The 19,568-nt window shown below is 47.9% G+C and overlaps 1 long non-coding RNA gene across 1 annotated transcript in view; it reads right to left on the bottom strand.

Moving 5' to 3' along the window:
- LOC139264004 (uncharacterized) overlaps positions 1-19,568 on the bottom strand; it is a 185,934-nt gene that overhangs the window by 6,302 nt on the left and 160,064 nt on the right. Inside the window, exon 2 of the long non-coding RNA XR_011593273.1 lies at positions 6,097-6,346. This is a non-coding gene — a long non-coding RNA (uncharacterized lncRNA). The remainder of the gene's footprint in view (positions 1-6,096; positions 6,347-19,568) is intronic.

Here is a 19,568-nt window from a genome sequence, read left to right as displayed (position 1 = left end):
CTCTCCCACTCTTTTTCCTGCCCTCCTGTGCAGCAGAGCCAGCCACGGTGCCATGAACTTGGCTGCTGCTGCCCTCCCCTGATGAGTCATCCCCCTCAACAGTACTCAAAGCGGTGTATCTGTTTTGCAGGGGGATGACCGCAGAAGACCCCTGCACTACCTTCCTTGCACTGCTCTTCCTGCTGGTCTTCCATTCCCTATCTGGCTGTGGACCCTTCACCTGCGGTAAGACCAACTCGCTACATGTGCTACTCACGTCATTCTCAGCATCGTGGATGCTCCAGAGTAAATCCACCCTCAGCTCCAATTCTGCAACACGGGCCGTCAGGAGCTGGAGGCAGATACACTTCCCGCACACGTAGTCGTCAGGGACACCGGAAGTGTCCCTGAGTTCTGAGTTCCCACATGGTACAGGAGGAGCATATCACGTGACCGAGCTCTCCTGCCATGCCTTACCCCTTAGATACATTTAAATTGGCAACAACAATGCTAAAGTTTACTCACTGTTATAGAAGAGAAAAAAGAAAAGCTACTCACCAATCACCAGCCAATCACTTACCCCCTTGGCTGTTACGTCACCTTTCTGTTTCTTTCTACTTCTTTTTTGCCTTCTCCCTGTAGCTGCACAAGCCACGCCTCTCCACGCACCTCTCGACGCTGTGTGTGTGTGTGTGATTGTGAGTGTGTGTGTGTCTGTGAGTTCGCGTGTGAGTGAGTGTGTGTGTGTGAGTGTAAGTGTGTGTGATTGTTTGTGAGTGTATGTGAATGAGTGTGTGATTGTGAATGTGTGGACGGCACTTGGGCGGGAGACGGCCTTTACCAAGTTCAGCCCCTAAACCATGAAGCATTCGTGCTGCCTGTTTCTGCCTTGTTGTGAAGTGGGCAGTGAGAGTTAGGGTACTATAGGGCTAACATATAGGTAGTACTGAGAGTCGTTCCCGATGTGTGCAGTGGGAATGTCGCTGTCGGAGGAGTTAGTTCGGAAAGAACCCCGCACCGGCCTGCATCTATCCCGGGCCAGAGGGACACCTGCACCGTGGGTACGAGATTCTGCTCCAGCGATGCCAGCCCCATAATCCAGGGCAGCCCTCAACCAGCTGAAGAGACTTCGGGGCTGGCGCTGACTTACATCTTAAATTTTAATCAACTTTTAATCAATTTTTAAACTTTTTAAACAACCTGAGTAACTTTTTAAACAATTTGGAAATACTTTTAAACTTTTAAACTTTTAAGAAACTTTTAAATAACCTTGGAAACTCTGGAAGATACTTCTTAAAACATCCGCCAGTGGACAGCTGACCTTCCTAATGCCTGTCCCCCCAACCAAGCCTTGGGCCACATACCATCAATGATGCTACTCGGCGCCGAGCTTGCGGCTAACACCTCGCCGTAGGCAAGTACGCTTATACAGCAGTGCCTGGTCTCCAATCGTCTTGAACCCCCTTGCCACTGGACCAAGACCTTGCTCAGCTAAGTCCGTGTGGTTGTCGGTGTGCAACGGCCACCCCACATTAAAAGAACTCACGCACAGGCATCTTCCACTTCATTAATATGAAGTTCGGGACCTAGAACGTCAGGACCCTCATGGACAACCCCAACAGCAACAGTCCGGAACGCCACACCGCCATAGTTGTCCGGGAACTCAGACGTTTTGACATCGACATTGCCGCCCTAAGCGAGCCCCGGCGGGCAGGGGAAGGCCAGCTCAAGGAAAAAGGTGGAGGTTACACCTTTTTCTGGAAAGGAAAACCAGAGGAAGAACGCCGCCTTCACGGAGTATGCTTCGCCGTCAAAAATGAGCTGGTCGACCGCCTCAAAGATTCCCCCTGCATGGTTAATGAACACCTCATGACTCTTCGACTCACCCTAGCCTGGAACCAATGCGCCACAGTCATCAGTGCATACGCCCCAACACTCGATGCAACGGATGAGGCTAAAGAGGGTTTTTATTCCAACCTTGAGACATCCCTGTCCCGCATCCCCACAGGTGACAACTGATCCTCCGAGATAACTTTAATGCCAGGGTCGGCAAAGACACAGCCCTCTGGGGAGGTGTGATTGGCAGAGAGGGGGTAGGGAAAGCCAACCCCAGTGGTGCCCTACTCCTGACAAAATGTCCAGAGCATGAACTCCTCATCACCGACACCTTGTTCCGCCAGAGGGACAAATACAAGGCATCGTGGCAACACCCTCACTCCAAACACTGGCACCTGCTCGAGTATGTCATCATCTGAGCTAGGAATCGCAAGGAGGTGCGCATCACCCGTGCCATGACAGGAGCTGATGACTGCTGGACGGACCACCGCCTAATCCGATCCATCATCGATATTAACATAGGCCCAAAGCAGAGGGGACAGCAGAAGCAGTGCCGTAAAAAAGTCAATGCCAGGGCACTTAAGGACCCAGCTAAGAAAGCTCTATACAGCCAGTGCCTCCCAGCTAATCTGGCGTGCCTTGATGACCCTGAGATGCTGACTGCCCACAGCGCTTGGTCTGCCCTCCAGGCTTCTATAGCCAATGCCTGTGAAGAGACACTTGGTCACTCAACCAGAAAACACCAGGACTGGCTTGATGAAGATGATCAGGAGATCCAAGAATTAATAGATTGCAAGCGCAGAGCATTTCTGAGCCTCAAGCAACAACCCAACTCGGGAACAGCAAAGCAACGTTACAGACCACTCAAGGCTGAGGTCCAACAAAAAACCCGGGACCTAAAGAACAGGTGGTGGATGAAGAAAGCACAGGAGATACAACAACTGGCTGACAGCCACGATATGCGAGGATTCTTCAGTGCAGTCAAGGCCACCTCCGGTCCAAACTCCGAAGGCCCCACCCCGCTCCTGGCCAAGAACGGAGAAACACTCACCAAAGACACCGAGGCAGTCAGGTCCCGCTGGAAGGAGCACTTCGAAGATCTCCTCAATTGAGATTCTGCCTTTGACTCGAGTGTTCTCGACTCCATCCCACAGCATGTGACCCACCACCACCTCAGTGAAACTCCAAAGTTGCACGAGGTAGGCAAAGCCATAAAACAGCTCAAGAATAACAAGGCTACGGGTGCAGTTAGAATCCCTGCTGAGGCACTAAAGTATGGCGGAGAGGTGCTGTTGGCACAGATACATGACCTCATCTCTCTCATCTGGAGGAGGGGAGCATATCGGGAGATCTCAGAGATGCAGTGATCATGACCATCTTTAAAAAAGGGGACAAGTCCGACTGCGGCAATTACAGGGGAATCCCCCTGCTATCAGTCACTGGGAAAGTTGTCGCTGGATTTCTCCTCAACTGTTTTCTCCCTGTGGCCGTGGAGCTCCTCCCAGAATCACAGTATGGGGTACAACGGAGACGATCTATGCAGTGCAACAGCTTGAGGAAAAATGCAGGGAGCAGTGCCAGCCCTTATACATGGCCTTTTTCAATCTTACAAAAGCCTTTGACACTGTCAACCATGAGGATCTATGGAGCGTCCTCCTCCGTTTCGGATGCCCCCAAAAGTTTGTCAACATCCTTCGCCTGCTCCACGATGACATGCAGGCCGTGATCCTTACCAACGGATCTATTACAGACCCAATCCACGTCCGGATCGGGGTCATACAGGGCTGTGTCATCGCTCCAACCCTCTGCTCAATTTTCCTCGCTGCCATGCTCCACCTCAGAGTTAACAATCTCCCCGCTGGAGTGGAACTATACTACAGAACCAGAGGGAAGCTGTTTAACCTATGCCGCCTCCAGGCCAGGTCCAAGATCACCCCAATCTCTGTCGTTGAGCTACAGTATGCGGACGCCGCCTGCATCTGCGCACAGAGGCTGAACTCCAGGCTATAGTCGATGTATTCACCGAGGCATATGAAAGTATAGGCCTTACGCTAAACATCCGTAAGACAAAGTCCTCCACCAGCCTGTCCTCGCCACACAGCACTACCCCTAAGTCATCAAGATCCACGGCGCGGCCCTGGGCAACATGGACCATTTCCCATACCTCGGGAGCTTCTTATCAACAAGAGCAGACATTGATGTGGAGATTCAACACCACCTCCAGTGCACCAGCGCAGCCTTTGGCCGCCTGAGGAAAAGAGTGTTCGAAGACCAAGCCCTCAAATCTACCACCAAGCTCATGGTCCACAGGGCTGTAGTAATGCCCACCCTCCTGTATGGATCAGAGGCATGGACACCTCAAGTCGCTGGAGACACCTCAAGTCGCTGGAGATATATCACCAACGATGTCTCCGCAAGATCCTTCAAATCCCCTGGGAGGACAGGCGCACCAACATCAGTGTCCTCGTCCAGGCTAACATCCCCAGTATTGAAGCACTGACCACACTCGATCAGCTTCGCTGGGTGGGCCACATAGTTCACATGCCAGACACGAGACTCCCTAAACAAATGCTCTATGCAGAGCTCCTTCACGGCAAACGAGCCAAAGGTGGGCAGTGGAAACGTTACAAGGACACCCTCAAAGCCTCCCTGATAAAGTGCGACATCACCACTGACACCTGGGAGTCCCTGGCTGAAGACCGCCCGAGGTGGAGAAAGTGCATCCGGGAGGGCGTTGAGCTCTTCAAATCTCAACGCCGCGAGCATGAAGAGGTCAAGCGCATGTAGCAGAAGGAACGTGCGGTAAACCAGTCCCACACACCCCTTCCCTCGGCGAATATCTGTCCCACCTGTGACAGAGTCTGTGACTCTCGTATTGGACTGTTCAGCCACCAGAGAACTCACTTCAGGTGTGGAAGCAAGTCTTCCTTGATTCCGAGGGACTGCCTATGATGATGATGATGAGTGTGTGATTGTGAGTGTGTGAGTGTAAATGTGAGTGAGTATGTATGTGTGTGTGTGTATGTAGGCACCTACAAATGAACATGTTCAATACTAGTGTACATTAACACTTTCATACATCAGTCATCTGTACACTACTGTAACAGAGATGTTAACCCATTTAATATAAATGAGTTAACACCTTCATTAAAGTAGGAGAAGGAGAATTGTCATAGGAACATATTAAGGGTTGATCTGCTCCTATCATTAACAGTAATTTCTGGGTGCCTTTGCAGTAACACTTTTTATCGTATGTGGTTTTCAAAGAGTGTCTTGCGCAGACAATCTGCTCCATTAGAAGTTTCCTAAGTGATCACACATTTCAAATAACAATATTATTACAAATATTTCAGCAACATGGATGGAGGTCTGCAAAATCCCAAAGATATTCAGGATTCTTAGTGTTAGTGAGGGAAGCTCCTGGCAATCATAAGTGACCCATTGAAAAGCCAAATAAATCAGCATGTTGGAGATGTAGATACAAAAATGACATTGGAAAACTTGGAGCAATATTACTCCCTACTTTACAAATTTGAAAAGGTATCGTACAATAGACGAAGCTGAATTTTCAGCCTTTCTGCCCAGCAGAAACCTGACAGTAGAGCCTCACAAATGGTGGGCCACGAGTTGAGGCAGTGGCAAAGCTTACGGGAGACCAGGTGCCAGACCACGGCTCAGCTGGCCTCAGTCAGAAGGTTGTGGCTGCAAGACCCACTCCAGGCACTTGAGTGTAAAATCTAGCTGACACTCCAGTGCAGTGCTGAGGGAGTGCTGCACTGTCAGAGGTGCCGTCTTTTGGACAGGACGTTAAACCAAGATGCCGTCTGCTCTCTCATATAATCATAGAATCATAGAAATTTACAGCGTGGAAGGAGGCCAATTTGGCCCATCATGTCCACGCCGGCCAACAAGAGCTATCCAGGGGGGGCTGCGATCAATGGGGGGTGGGGGTGGGGAAGGTGGCTGGGAGAGGTCTGGCAGGTCCAGTGGGGTTTTTTTTTGTTTGTTTTCGCTAGATGTTCCACAGATTGGCAAGAGAGACAGGTGAGGGGTGGAAATTTCAGGTATTATGAGGTCTGTGATGTGACATGCAGGTGATATTACGATGTTGTCAGATTGTGAGAGTTTTATTGTACACTCGCTGAGTGTGCTGATCACCATCAGCTCCTCTGTCCGTTATGGTGAACGTTAGTTTTCCATATTTGGGACCTAACATTTGTGTGCAGAATGCTTCTGCACAGCTTCCGGTTCGTTCGTCACTCCATATTTTAGCAGACGTACCTTTTTTGGTGGTGGCCGTCAGCGATCCCTGTTTCAGGCGCGGGCCCGGAATGTCTTGTTTTTAGCCTGTACCAATATGGCTGCCGGCTCGCTTCCGGCTCCTGTTTGCCATATTGAGGACTTAGTAGGCCGATTAGCGCCCAAAATACGGGCGCTACACCGCCCTTGAGGCACGATATCTAAGCCAAAGTTCTTTCTCCTTCAGGTGCTGGCTGAACCGCTGCGCATTGCCGGCTTTCTCTGTTCTTGCCTGAGGAAAGAAAAAAGAAAGACTTGGATTTATATAGCGCCTTTCACGACCACAGGACGTCTCAAAGCACTTTACAGCCAATGAAATACTTTTGGAGTGTAGTCAGTGTTGTAATGTTGTAGATCGAAATGGGATTGGTTTAGGTCATTTGTCTTTCAGATACAAGCTGAAACCCCAAGCAATGAACGATTCTTTTTGAAACAATAAGTATCCCATCAAAGTAAAACAAAATAAAAATGATAACATAAACATGCAATAGACGATTGATTAATTAAAGACTGAATGCCATTCCTGCTGGACTGCTCTTCATTTTGTGATTTACTTACAAAGCAGCAGAGCATATTGCAAAGGTTTATCCGCCCTTTCCTATGGTTTTAAAGCAAACAGCTGGACGTGTTAGCGGAGAACAGAGCTCTTACTCTGCAGCATTTTTCAAGACCTCAGCTGTCAACGCTGGCTGAAGTCCCACCGATCAGGTGTCATGGCAGTCCCACCGTTCCCATCGTTTGCCTGCATCCTTCAGTCCACTTAAAATGCTTGGTTTCCTTTTAATCGGAATAAGCTCAGATTAACTTCCTTTGGCTGAGATTGTTGTTTTTATAGTGTTAACAGTCTGAAACAGAGCATGACAAACTATCCCACTCTCGCGCTTGTTTTAGCATCTTTCAAAAGAGTCATCACATTTCTGGATTGTACATCATCGCTGAATATTAAAGCTACTCTTTGAGGGACAATTACCAAGTGACAGTCAAACGTTATCAAAGCACATACACATTCTCTGAGTGATATGTTTGATAGCGATGCCAGTGGACGAATTATTTGCATGAATTCTTCAGCATTGGCTCGTGGGATAATCAAGACTTCCATAGCTGTTCCTACATGTGTAACTTTGCTGTCCATGTTTAATAATCTCTCAGTCCATGTCAGTTGGTGGGCAATGTTTCAAAAGAAGTTTTGGCTTCGGCACAATTGCCTTTTCCTGTACACTGAGTAGTATGAAATGAAGTTTTGAATAAATAAAGGGATGTTATGCCAAGATTAATGTGATACTAATTGTTTCATGTCTAGTGATCTTAGTGGCACAAGTTAGGAGTGATAAAGCCATGACGTCACCAGTTATGAAAGCAAATTGCATTGCACCAGCCCTAATTCAGCATGTTACATATATTTACACATCACGCAAAAGTGCACTTTGTCATGCAGCTGAGAATATCATTCAGTCCATCCGCCTTATTAAACTGTTAATTTACTGCTGATGATCTTAGTGGACAACTGCATAATATGTACGTTCGAAGGTCCGCTGTCCACTATTTTTACACATGAGGTGGTCCAGAGTAACACCCCCACTAAAGATGCTGGATGAAGGAATGCCGTTCTCCAGAGGAGAATTTATAAAGGAACATGTGGGTAGAATCTACCGCACTTTTGTGCCCCAACAAGAAAAAGCAGTTCGAGAACGTTTGCTTTCGAGGCAAACTATTGTGAAACATGTCGAGGATATCTCTGAGAATTTGGTCCCGCAGTTGACAAGATAAACAGTTTCTCCTGTTTTGCACTCGGTGAGAGTTGTGGATGCCAAAGACACAGCCCAGTTGTTGATTTTCGTTCGAGCGATCATCGAAAATTCACAGAAGAATTGGCATCGGCGCAGTCAATGCAAGACTCGACAACAGGAAAAGATTTATCAGAGGCTGTAAATCAGTTATATTTAGGAGTGGAAAAAGTTGGCGCATGTGACCACTGATGGAAGCCCAGATCTGACTGGCAAACAGGTCGGATTACTGAAAATAATTCAAAGACCAAAGTCACAGCAACAAATCCAGAACAGAAAATTATTTTTCTACATTGCGTTATATTCATCGAGAGGTCTTCTGTAAAAAGTGTTCTAAAACTAAACAATGCAACTAAATTCGAGCAAAAGAATAAACCCACAGGCAATTTTTAACTCTGCTTGAACCTAAATCCGAGCTCACGGATGTTACATAGAAACATAGTGTAAAGTCCTGACCCTGCAGTACAGACTTACACGAGGCACATGCTGAAGTCAAGGTCACTCTGGACCTGCACCTTTATTTCACAGCTCTCGAGTGCCACACTTGCCTGAGACCTGCCTTTTTATACCTGTGTGGAACAGGTATGCAGTGTCTCCTGCAAATGCACCCCTGGTGGTAAAATATGCTTGTGGTTACAGGTCATATCTAGTTACAGTCATGTATAGCATGGTAAGATGCAGTTATATACAGTAGTGTGAGATGCATGACACATAGAAAGAAGGTGCAGGAGCAGGCCATTCGGCCCTTCGAGCCTGCACCACCGTTCAATATGATCATAACTGATCATTCAACCTCAGTACACCACCCCAGCCTTCTCGCCATAGCCTCGGATCCCTTTAGCCATAAGGGCCACATCTAACTTCCTTTTGAAGATGTCCAACGAACTGGACTCAACAATTTCTGTGGTAGAGAATTCCACAGGTTCACAAATCTCTGGATGAAAAAGTTTCTCCTCATCTCGGTCCTAAATGGCTTACCCCTTATCCTGAGACGTGTGTCCCCTAGTTCTGGACTTTCCCAACATCAGGAACATTCTTCCTGCATCTAAGCTGTCCAGTCCCGTCAGAATTTTATACGTTTCTATGAGATCCCCTCTCATTCTTCTAAATTCCAGTGAGTATAAGCCTAACCAATCCAGTCTTTCCTCATATGTCAGTCCTGCCATCCCGGGAATCAGTCTGGTGAACCTTCGCTGCACTCCCTCAATAGCAAGCACATCCTTCCTCAGATTAGGAGACAAAACTGCACACAATACTCAAGGTGTGGTCTCATCAAGATCCTGTACAACTGCAGCAAGACCTCCCTGCTCCTATACACAAATCCCCTCGCTATGAAGGCCTGCATGCCTACCTTTAATGACTGATGTACCATGTCACCCAGGTCTCATTGCACCTCCCCTTTTACTAATCTGTCACCATTCAGATAATAATCTGCCTTCCTGTTTTTGCAACCAAAGTGGATAACCTCACATTTATCCACATTATACTGCATCTGCCATGCATTCACCCATTCACCTTATTGTGTTCCTAACACAGATGAGACTGCACACAGGGAGGTTAAAGCAACAGTGACCTCAGTCTTTATTAAGACACTCCAGAGTGAGGAACAGACCTTAGGGGCCGGCTTATATACAGTGCTCCCAAGGGATGCTGGGATCCCTTGGGACTTCAGGGGATGCACTCCCTGGTGGCAGTACATGGGAGAGCATGCTTTACAGATACACAACATCACTCCCCGCCGAAGTCAAAGTGAAAACTATTTACAAGGTGAGGCGGTCGGGAGCCTTTCTTTCCCTCGGTACAAATGTCTGTTCTGGTGTGTTGGCTGTGCCCTCGCTGGGCTGGCGTGTTATTGGCCCTGCAGGACTGCTGGGTGAGCCTGGTCTTGCTGGGCTGTTGAGCATGACGAGTTCAATTTCCTGGTCCGGGGTGATGTCGTTGATCCTTTGGGGGTGTGTTGTGGACTTGATAAAGGTGGTATCTACTGTGGGTTGTTCAGGGCAGTCTGAACCGCAGCCTTGTTTGGTCCAGGCGCTTTCTGCAAATTTGTCCATTTTCTAGTTTGACTACAAACACCCTACTCCCTTCTTTAGCTATCACCGTGCCCACGATCCACTTGGGACCATGTCCATAGTTTAACACATACACAGGGTCATTCAGATCAATTTCCCATGACACAGTGGCGTGACCATCGTTTACATTTTGTTGCTGCCGCCTGCTCTCTACCTGATCATGCAGGTTGGGGTGAATCTTCGATAGTCTGGTTTTAAGCATCCTTTTCATGAGTAGCTCAGCCGGCGGCACCCTTGTGAGCGAGTGGTGTCTCGTGCGGTAGCTGAGCAGTACTCGGGACAGGCGGGTTTGGAGTGAGCCTTCTGTGACTCGTTTGAGGCTCTGTTTGATTGTTTGTACTGCCCGCTCTGCCTGCCCATTGGAGGCTGGTTGAAACGGGGCCGAGGTGACATGTTTGATCCCATTGTGGGTCATGAATTCTTTAAATTCGGCACTGCTGAAACATGGCCCGTTGTCACTGACCTGTATGTCAGGCCGTGGGTGGCAAACATGGCCCTCAGGCTTTCAATGGCTGCGGTGGCGATGCTTCCCGACATTATTTCACATTCAATCCATTTTGAAAAAGCATCCACCACCACCAGGAACATTTTACCGAGATACAGGCCAGCATAGTCAACATGGATCCCTGACCAGGGTCTGGAGGGCCAGGACCACAACTTACTGGTGCCTCCCTGGGCGCGTTGCTCAACTGAGCACACACGCGGCATTGCCGTGCACAGGACTCTAAGTCAGAGTCGATACCGGGCCACCACATGTGGGATCTGGCTATCGCTTTCATCATTACTATACCAGGGCAGTCTGCCTGAATGGACAGCTCGTCCTTTCGCCGCTGGAAGGGCTTGATTAGCTCTTGCATTTCAACGGGGATGCTGGCCTAGCTCCCATGCAGTACACAGTTTTTTTACTAGGGACAGCAGAGGATCTTGGCTGGTCCAAGTCCTAATCTGGCGGGCCGTGACAGGTGATTTATCATTTTCAAATGCTTCCATGACCATCAACAAGTCTGCGGGCTGCACCATCATCAACAAGTTTGCAGGCTGCGCCATTTCCACCCACATGGTGGACAATGGTAGCCGACTGAGAGCATCCGCACAGCTCTCGGTGCCTGGCCTGTGGCGGATGGTATAGTTATATGCTGATAGCGCGAGTGCCCACCTTTGTATGCGGGCTGAGACATTAGTATTTATCCCCTTGTTTTCAGCAAGCAGGGATATGGGGGTTTGTGATCGGTTTCCAGCTCAAATTTGAGGCCAAACAGGTACTGATGCATTTTCTTTACCCCGAACACACATGCTAATGCCTCTTTCTCAATCATGCTGTAGGCCCTCTTTGCCTTAGACAAGCTCCTGGAGGCATAGGCGACAGGTTGCAACTTCCCTGCAATGTTAGCTTGTTGTAATACACACCCGACTCCGTACGACGACACGTCACATACTAGCACAAGTCTTTTACACGGGTTATACAATATAAGCAGCTTGTTGGAGCATAAATGTTTCTGGCTTTCTCAAAAGCAATTACTTGTTTTTTTTTCCCATACCCAGTTTTCACCTTTACGCAATAACACATGTAGGGGCTCGAAGAGGATGCTTAACCCCGGTAGGAAGTTAGCAAAATAGTTGAGGAATCCCAGGAACGACCGCAGCTCCGTGACGTTCTGTGGCCTGGGCGCGTTCCTTATAGCTTCTGTATTGGCGTTTGTGGGCCGAATGCTGTCCGCTGCGATCTTTCGCCCCAAAAACTCCACTTCTGTTTTCATGAAGACGCATTTCGACCTGTTCAGCGGTAGCCCTACGTGATCCAGTCACTGGAGGACCTCCTCCAGGTTTTGTAGGTGCTCGACGGTGTCCCGACCCGTGACCAATATGTCGTCCTGAAAGACCAACGTGTGTGGTACCTACTTGAGTAGGCTCTCCATGTTTCTCTGGAAGATCTCTGCAGCCGACCGAATTCCAAACGGGCATTTGTTGTAGATGAACAGTCCCTTGTGCGTGTTGATGCAGGTGAGGGCCTTCGAAAACTCCTCCAGCTCCTGCGTCATGTAGGCCGAAGTCATGTCGTGCTTAGTGAATGTCTTGCCTCCTGCCAGTGTCGCAAATAGGTCGTCTGCCTTAGGTAGTGGGTATTGGTGCTGCAGCGAGAAACTAATAATAGTTACTTTATAATCGCCGCAAATCCTGAGTACTGGAACAATCGAGCTGGCTCACTCACTGAATTCCATTGGGGAGATGATGCCCTCATGTTGCAGCCTGTCCAGCTTGATTTCCACTCTCTCCCTCATCATGTGAGGTACCGCTCACGCCTTGTGGTGAATGGGTCGTACATCTTGGACCAAGTGGATCCGTACCTTCCCCGGATAAGTTTCCAATGCCTGGCTCAAAAAGGGAAGGAAATTTGTTAAGAAGCTGGCTCCATGAGGCCTCATCGACATGTGATAGCGCTCGGATGTCATCCCAAATTCCAGCGGATTTTGCCCAGCCAGCTCCTTCCAAGCAGTGTGGGGCCATCATCCGGGATAATCCAGAGTGGCAGTTCGTGCACCATGCCCTCATAGGTGACCTTGACCATGGCGCTCCCCAGGACAATGATAAGCTCTTTGGTGTACGTTCTCAGTTTTGTGTGGATGGGGCTCAGGGCTAGTCTGAGTGCCTTGTTGCACCACAGTCTCTCAAACATCTTGTTACTCATGATGGATTGGCTAGCACCAGTGTCCAGTTCCATGGTTATGGGTAAGCCATTCAATTTTACGTTGAGCATTATAGCTGGACATTTTGTCGAAAATGTGTGCAACCCGTGTACTTCAGCATCTGCCTCCCCTCGCTGAGGCTCGAAATTGCTTTGATCCACCATGGACCGATCTTCCTCTGCCAAGTGGTGGTTAGCAGGTTTTGCAGAGCTTGCAAGCTCGTTGGAGGTGCCCCATTGTTCCACAGCTCTTGCAAACATACGTTTTGAAGTGGCATGAATAGACTGAATGGAAGCCTCCACAACGCCAACAAGGTGTGAATTGCCTTGTATTCATCCTTTGTTGTGGATTCTGAGTCATCTGGGTCAACTGAGGCCTGCTGGCAGTTGCAGACTCGTGGTTTCTGCCGTGTACATTTCTGCTCGCAAACACAGTTCCAGTTAATTTATGAACATTGCTAGCACTTGTGTGCTGAGAGATTTGTTTGGTGTTATCACTGGTGGGCATAAACACCTGTGCTATCGCAATGGCCTTACTGAGGGTCGTGTCTCTACAGTCAAAAGTTTTCGTAGGATGGTCTCATGGCCAATGTCCAGTACAAAAAGTCTCTGAGCATCTGCTCCAGGTAGCCATCAAACTCACATTGTCCTGCAAGTCGCCTTAGCTCGGCGACGTAGCTCACCACATCCTGACCTTCAGATCGCTGGCACGTGTAGAACCGATACCTCGCCATCAGCACGCTCTCCCTCGGTTTAAGATGCTCCCGAACCAGTGTACAATGCTCCTCATACGACTTATCTGTGGGTTTCACTGGAGCCAGAAGACTCTTCATGAGGCTGCAGGTCGGTGCCCCGCAGACTGTGAGGAGGACCACTCTCCTTTTTGCAGCGCTTCCTTCTCCGTCCAGCTCATTGGCTACAAAGTACTGGTCTAGCCATTCGACATTGGCTTCCTAGTCCTCGCCCTTCGAGAACTTCACCAGGATACCCACAGTTTGCTGCATCTTTGCGTTGGATTCGTATACTCATCGCCAGTTATTGTGTTCCCAACACAGATGAGACTGCACACAGGGTGGCCCTGCTGCACAGAAGGGCAGGAGAAAGAATGGGAGAGCCACAGTGATAGGGGACTCTATTGTAAGGGGAATAGATAGGAGTTTCTGCGGCCACAACCGAGACTCCAGGATGGTATGTTGCCTCCCTGGTGCAAGTGTCAAGGATGTCTCGGAGCGGCTGCAGAGCATTCTGGAGAGGGAGGGTGAATAGTCAGTTGTCATGGTGCATATAGATACCAACGATATAGGTAAGAAGTGGGAAGAGGTCCTACAAGCTGAATTTAGGGAGCTAGGAGTTAAATTAAAAAGTAGGAGCTCAAAGATAGTAATGTCTAGATTGCTACCAGTGCCTCATGCTAATCAGAGTAGAGGCAGCAAGATAGTTAGAATAAATATGTGGCTTGAGCAGTGGTGCAAGAGGGAGGGATTCAAATTCCTGGGACATTGGAACCAGTTCTGGGGGAAGTGGGACCTGTACAAAAGAGACGGTCTGCACTTGGGCTGGACTGGAACTGATGTCCTCAGGGTAATATTTGCTAATGCAGTTCGGGAGTGTTTAAACTAATATGGCAGGGGGATGGGAACCTATGCAGCGAGACAGGGCAAAGTAATATGGAGTCAGAAACAGATGGTAGAAAGGTAAAAAGCAATATTGGAAGGCCGAGTAAACAAAGGCAAGAAGCAAAAAGGGCCACACTACATCATAACTCTAAAAGGACAAAGGGTGTTAAAAAAACAAGCTTGAACGCTTTGTGTCTTAATGCAAGGAGTATCCATAATAAGGTGGATGAATTAACTGTGCAAATAGATGTTAACAGATATGATGTGATTGGGATTACAGAGACGTGGCTCCAGGATGATCAGGGCTGGGAACTCAACATCCAAGGGTATTCAACATTCAGGAAGGATAGAACAAAAGGAAAAAGAGGTGTGGTAGAATTGCTGGTTAAAGAGGAGATTAATGCAATAGTTCGGAAGGACATTAGCTTGGATGATGTGGAATCTATATGGGTAGAGCTGCAGAACACCAAAGGGCAAAACTCGTTAGTGGGAGTTGTGTACAGACCTCCAAACAGTAGTAGTGATGTTGGGGAGGGCATCAAACAGGAAATTAGGGGTGCATGCAATAAAGGTGCAGCAGTTATAATGGGTGACTTTAATATGCATATTGATTGGGCGAACCAAACTGGAAGCAATACGGTGGAGGAGGATTTCCTGGAGTGCATAAGGGATGGTTTTCTAGACCAATATGTCGAGGAACCAACTAGGGGGGAGGTCAGCTTAGACTGGGTGTCGTGTAATGAGAGAGGATTAATTAGCAACCTCGTTGTGCGAGGCCCTTTGGGGAAGAGTGACCATAATATGGTGGAATTCTACATTAGGATGGAGAATGAAACAGTTAATTCAGAGACCATGGTCCAGAACTTAAAGAAGGGTAACTTTGCAGGTATGAGGCGTGAATTGGCTAGGATAGATTGGCGAATGATACTTAAGGCAGGCACTGGCAGACATTTGGAGACCGCATGGATGAACTACAACAATTGTACATCCCTGTCTGGCATAAAAATAAAAAAGGGAAGGTGGCTCAACTGTGGCTATCAAGGGTAATCAGGGATAGTACTAAAGCCAAGGAAGTGGCATACAAATTGGCTAGAAATAGCAACGAACCCGGGGACTGAGAGAAATTTAGAACTCAGCAGAGGAGGACAAAGAATTTGATTAGGGCAGGGAAAATAAAGTACGAGAGGAAGCTTGCAGGGAACATTAAAACGGACTGCAAAAGCTTCTATAGATATGTAAAGAGAAAAAGGTTAGTAAAGACAAATGTAGGTCTCCTGCAGTCAGAATCAGGGGAAGTCATAACGGAGAACAAAGAAATGGCAGACCAATTGAACAAGTACTTTGGTTCAGTATTCACTAAAGAGGACACAAACAACCTTCTGGACATAAAAGGGGTCAGAGGGTCCAGGAAGAAGGAGGAACTGAGGAAAATCCTTATTAGTCGGGAAATTGTGTTGGGGAAATTGATGGGATTGAAGGCTGATAAATCCCCAGGGCCTGATGGTTTGCATGCCAGAGTAATTAAGGAGGTGGCCTTGGAAATAGCGGATGCATTGACAGTCATTTTCCATATTCCATTGACTCTGGATCAGTTCCTATGGAGTGGAGAGTAGCCAATGTAACGCAACTTTTAAAAAAAGGAGGGAGAGAGAAAACAGGGAATAATAGACCGGTCAGCCTGACATCGGTAGTAGGTAAAATGATGGAATCAATGATTAAGGATGTCATAGCAGCGCATTTGGAAAGAGGTGACATGATAGGTCCAAGTCAGCATGGATTTGTGAAATGGAAATCATGCTTGACAAATCTTCTAAAATTTTTTGAGGATATTTCCGGTAGTGTGGACAAGAGAGAACCAGTTGATGTGGTGTATTTGGACTTTCAGAAGGCTTTCGACAAGGTCCCACACAAGAGATTAATGTGCAAAGTTAAAGCACATGGATTGGGGGTAGTGTGCTGACATGGAATCAGAACTGGTTGGCAGACAGGAAGCAAAGAGTAGGAGTAAATGGGTACTTTTCAGAATGGCAGGCAGTGACTAGTGGGGTACCGCAAGGTTCTGTGCTGGGGCCCCAGCTGTTTACATTGTACATTAATGATTTAGACGAGGGAATTAAATGTAGTATCTCCAAATTTGCAGATGACACTAAGTTGGGTGGCAGTGTGAGCTGCGAGGAGGATGCTATGAGGCTGCAGAGTGACTTGGATAGATTAGGTGAGTGGGCAAATGCATGGCAGATGAAGTATAATGTGGATAAATGTGAGGTTATCCACTTTGGTGGTAAAAACAGAGAGACAGACTATTATCTGAATGGTGACAGATTAGGAAAAGGGGAGGTGCAACGAGACCTGGGTGTCATGGTACATCAGTCATTGAAGGTTGACATGCAGGTACAGCAGGCAGTTAAGAAAGCAAATGGCATGTTGGCCTTCATAGCAAGGGGATTTGAGTACAGAGGCAGGGAGGTGTTGCTACAATTGTACAGGGCCTTGGTGAGGCCACACCTGGAGTGTTGTGTATATTTTTGCTCTCCTAACTTGAGGAAGGACATTCTTGCTATTGAGGGAGTGCAGTGAAGGTTCACCAGACTGATTCCCGGGATGGCGGGACTGACATATCAAGAAAGACTGGATCAACTGGGCTTGTATTCACTGGGGTTCAGAAGAATGAGAGGGGATCTCATAGAAACATTTAAAATTCTGACGGGTTTAGACAGGTTAGATGCAGGAAGAATGTTCCCAATGTTGGGGAAGTCCAGAACCAGGGGTTACAGTCTAAGGATAAGGGGTAAGCCATTTAGAACCGAGATGAGGAGGAACTTCTTCACCCAGAGAGTGGTGAACCTGTGGAATTCTCTACCACAGAAAGTAGTTGAGGCCAATTCACTAAATATATTCAAAAAGGAGTTAGATGTAGTCCTTACTACTAGGGGGATCAAGGGGTATGGCGAGAAAGCAGGAATGGGGTACTGAAGTTACATGTTCAGCCATGAACTCATTGAATGGCGGTGCAGGCTCGAAGGGCCGAATGGCCTACTCCTGCACCTATTTTCTATGTTTCTATGTTAAAGTAACAGTGACCTCAGTCTTTATTAAGACACTCCAGAGTGAGGAACAGGCCTTTGGGGCCGGCTTATATACAGTGCTCCCAAGGGATGCTGGGATCCCTTGGGACTTCAGGGGATGTACTCCCTGGTGGCGGAACATGGGAGTGCATGCTTTATACATACACAACACACCTAACCTGTCCAAGTTCCTCTACAGCCTCTTAGCATCCTCCTCGCAGCTCGCACTGCCTCCCAACTTAGTGTCATCTGCAAACTTGGAGATATTACATTCAATTCCTTCGTCTAAATCATTAATGTATATTGTAAATAGATGGGGTCCCAGCACTGAACCTTGCAGTAACTCACTAGTCACTGCCTGCCATTCTGAGAAGGACCCGTTTATCCCTACTCTCTGCTTCCTGTCTGCCAACCAGTTCTCTATCCACTTCAATACATTACCCCCAATACCATGTGCCTTAATTTTGCACACTAATCTCTTGTGTGGGACCTTATCAAAAGCCTTTTGAAAGTCCAAATACACCACATCCACTGGTTCTCCCTGATCCACTCTACCAGTTACATTCTCAAAAAATTGTAGAAGATTTGTCAAGCATGATTTCACTTTCATAAATCCATGCTGACTTGGACTGATCCTGTCACTGCTTTCCAAATGTGCTGCTATATCATCTTTAATAATTGATTCCAGCATTTTCCCCACCACCGATGTCAGGCTAACCAGTCTATAATTCCCTGTTTTCTCTCTCCCTCCTTTTTTAAAAAGTGGGGTTACATTAGCTACCCTCCAGTCCATAGGAACTGATCCAGAGTCCATGGAATGTTGGAAAATGACCACCAATGCATCTACTATTTCTAGGGCCAATTCCTTAAGTACTCTGAGATGCAGACTATCAGGCCCTGGGGATTTATCGGCCTTCAGTCTCTTCAATTTCCCTAACACCATTTCCTGACTAATAAGGATTTCCCTCAGTTCCCCCTTCTCACTAGACCCTCGGTCCCCTAGTATTTTCTGGAGGTTATTTGTGTCTTCCTTAGTGAAGACAGAACCAAAGTATTTGTTCAATTGGTCTGCCATTTCGTTGTTCCCCATTATGAATTCACCTGATTCTGACTGCAAGAGACCTACATTAGTCTTCACTAATCTTTTTCTCTTCACATATCTATCGAAGCTTTTGTAGTCAGTTTTTATGTTCTGTATCATACCAACGTAAGATGGCTTGTTTTGGATTAATCTTTGAAAAGAGTGTGGGAACTGAGAGCCAAGATTGTATTGATTTTGCAAATGAAAGAAAACGATTTGCATTTCCCGCCGATGAACGAAACGGATTGGCTCTCTGATTTTGCGCATGCTGTTGATATCATGTGCCACATCAACGAACTGAATTTAAGGGCCCGGATTTGGTGAAGGCCCGCGTCCGCTCAAGTGCCGCCCAAAGGGCCACCGATGGCCGCCAAGGTCCCTGACAGTTCTTTAGGTGGGGTTGTCGTCAGCAAGGTCCCTCGAAGTTTGGTAGGTGGCAAAGCAGCGACGTACGCCATCAATCCGGGCGGGAGCCGGCAGGAATTCTCATTCTCGGCGGCAAAAGCGCTTGCCGCCCAAGTGCCGCCGCGGCTGGAGTCGGGCCCATGGAGGGTCGAACACCTAAAAATAAAATGCATAAAAAGAAAACATTTGACGACCTTCAGGGGACCCCATCCAGCTAAGTCCCGGTAAAGAAATACATTTAAAAAATGTCACTAATCTTTTCCCCCATCTTCACACTTACCGTTGAGGACAGAGCTGCCTCCACGCAGCGGTCCACCGCTGTCCTGCCGCTGACTCCAGCCGACTCCCTCCCGTGTGAATATCGCAGCTCGGCGGGCGGGAGCTCAGTCGCGCGACTCGGCCGTCCGCTGATGTCGGCGGGCGGTTCCCGGCGGCTCTGCCCTCCCGCCCGCTCCAGGTCACGTCAACAGTGGCACTGGGTGGTTCGAGCAGAGGAATGTGGGCGGCACTCGGCGGCAGCGGACGGTGAGTGCATCAATTTCGGGCCAGAAGACTGCAAGGGAAGCGGCGCTTTACTCAGGATTTGCATTTCAGTGTCAAGTTACTTTGTGACGAAGTTATTCCTTTTCTCCCGTCAGATAGAAAGCAAGCAGTTCAGCCATTTTCCCAATTTGTGACAGATTACTGTTTGCGATCAAAACACAAAAAGTACACGTTGTCTCGACTCGACTTGCATGCTGAATTTTCT

The sequence above is a fragment of the Pristiophorus japonicus genome, chromosome 5 (assembly GCF_044704955.1).
Source record: "Pristiophorus japonicus isolate sPriJap1 chromosome 5, sPriJap1.hap1, whole genome shotgun sequence".
NCBI lineage: Eukaryota > Metazoa > Chordata > Chondrichthyes > Pristiophoridae > Pristiophorus > Pristiophorus japonicus.
Note: the sequence above shows the minus strand (reverse complement) of the source record. Positions and strands in the feature narration are given on the sequence as shown.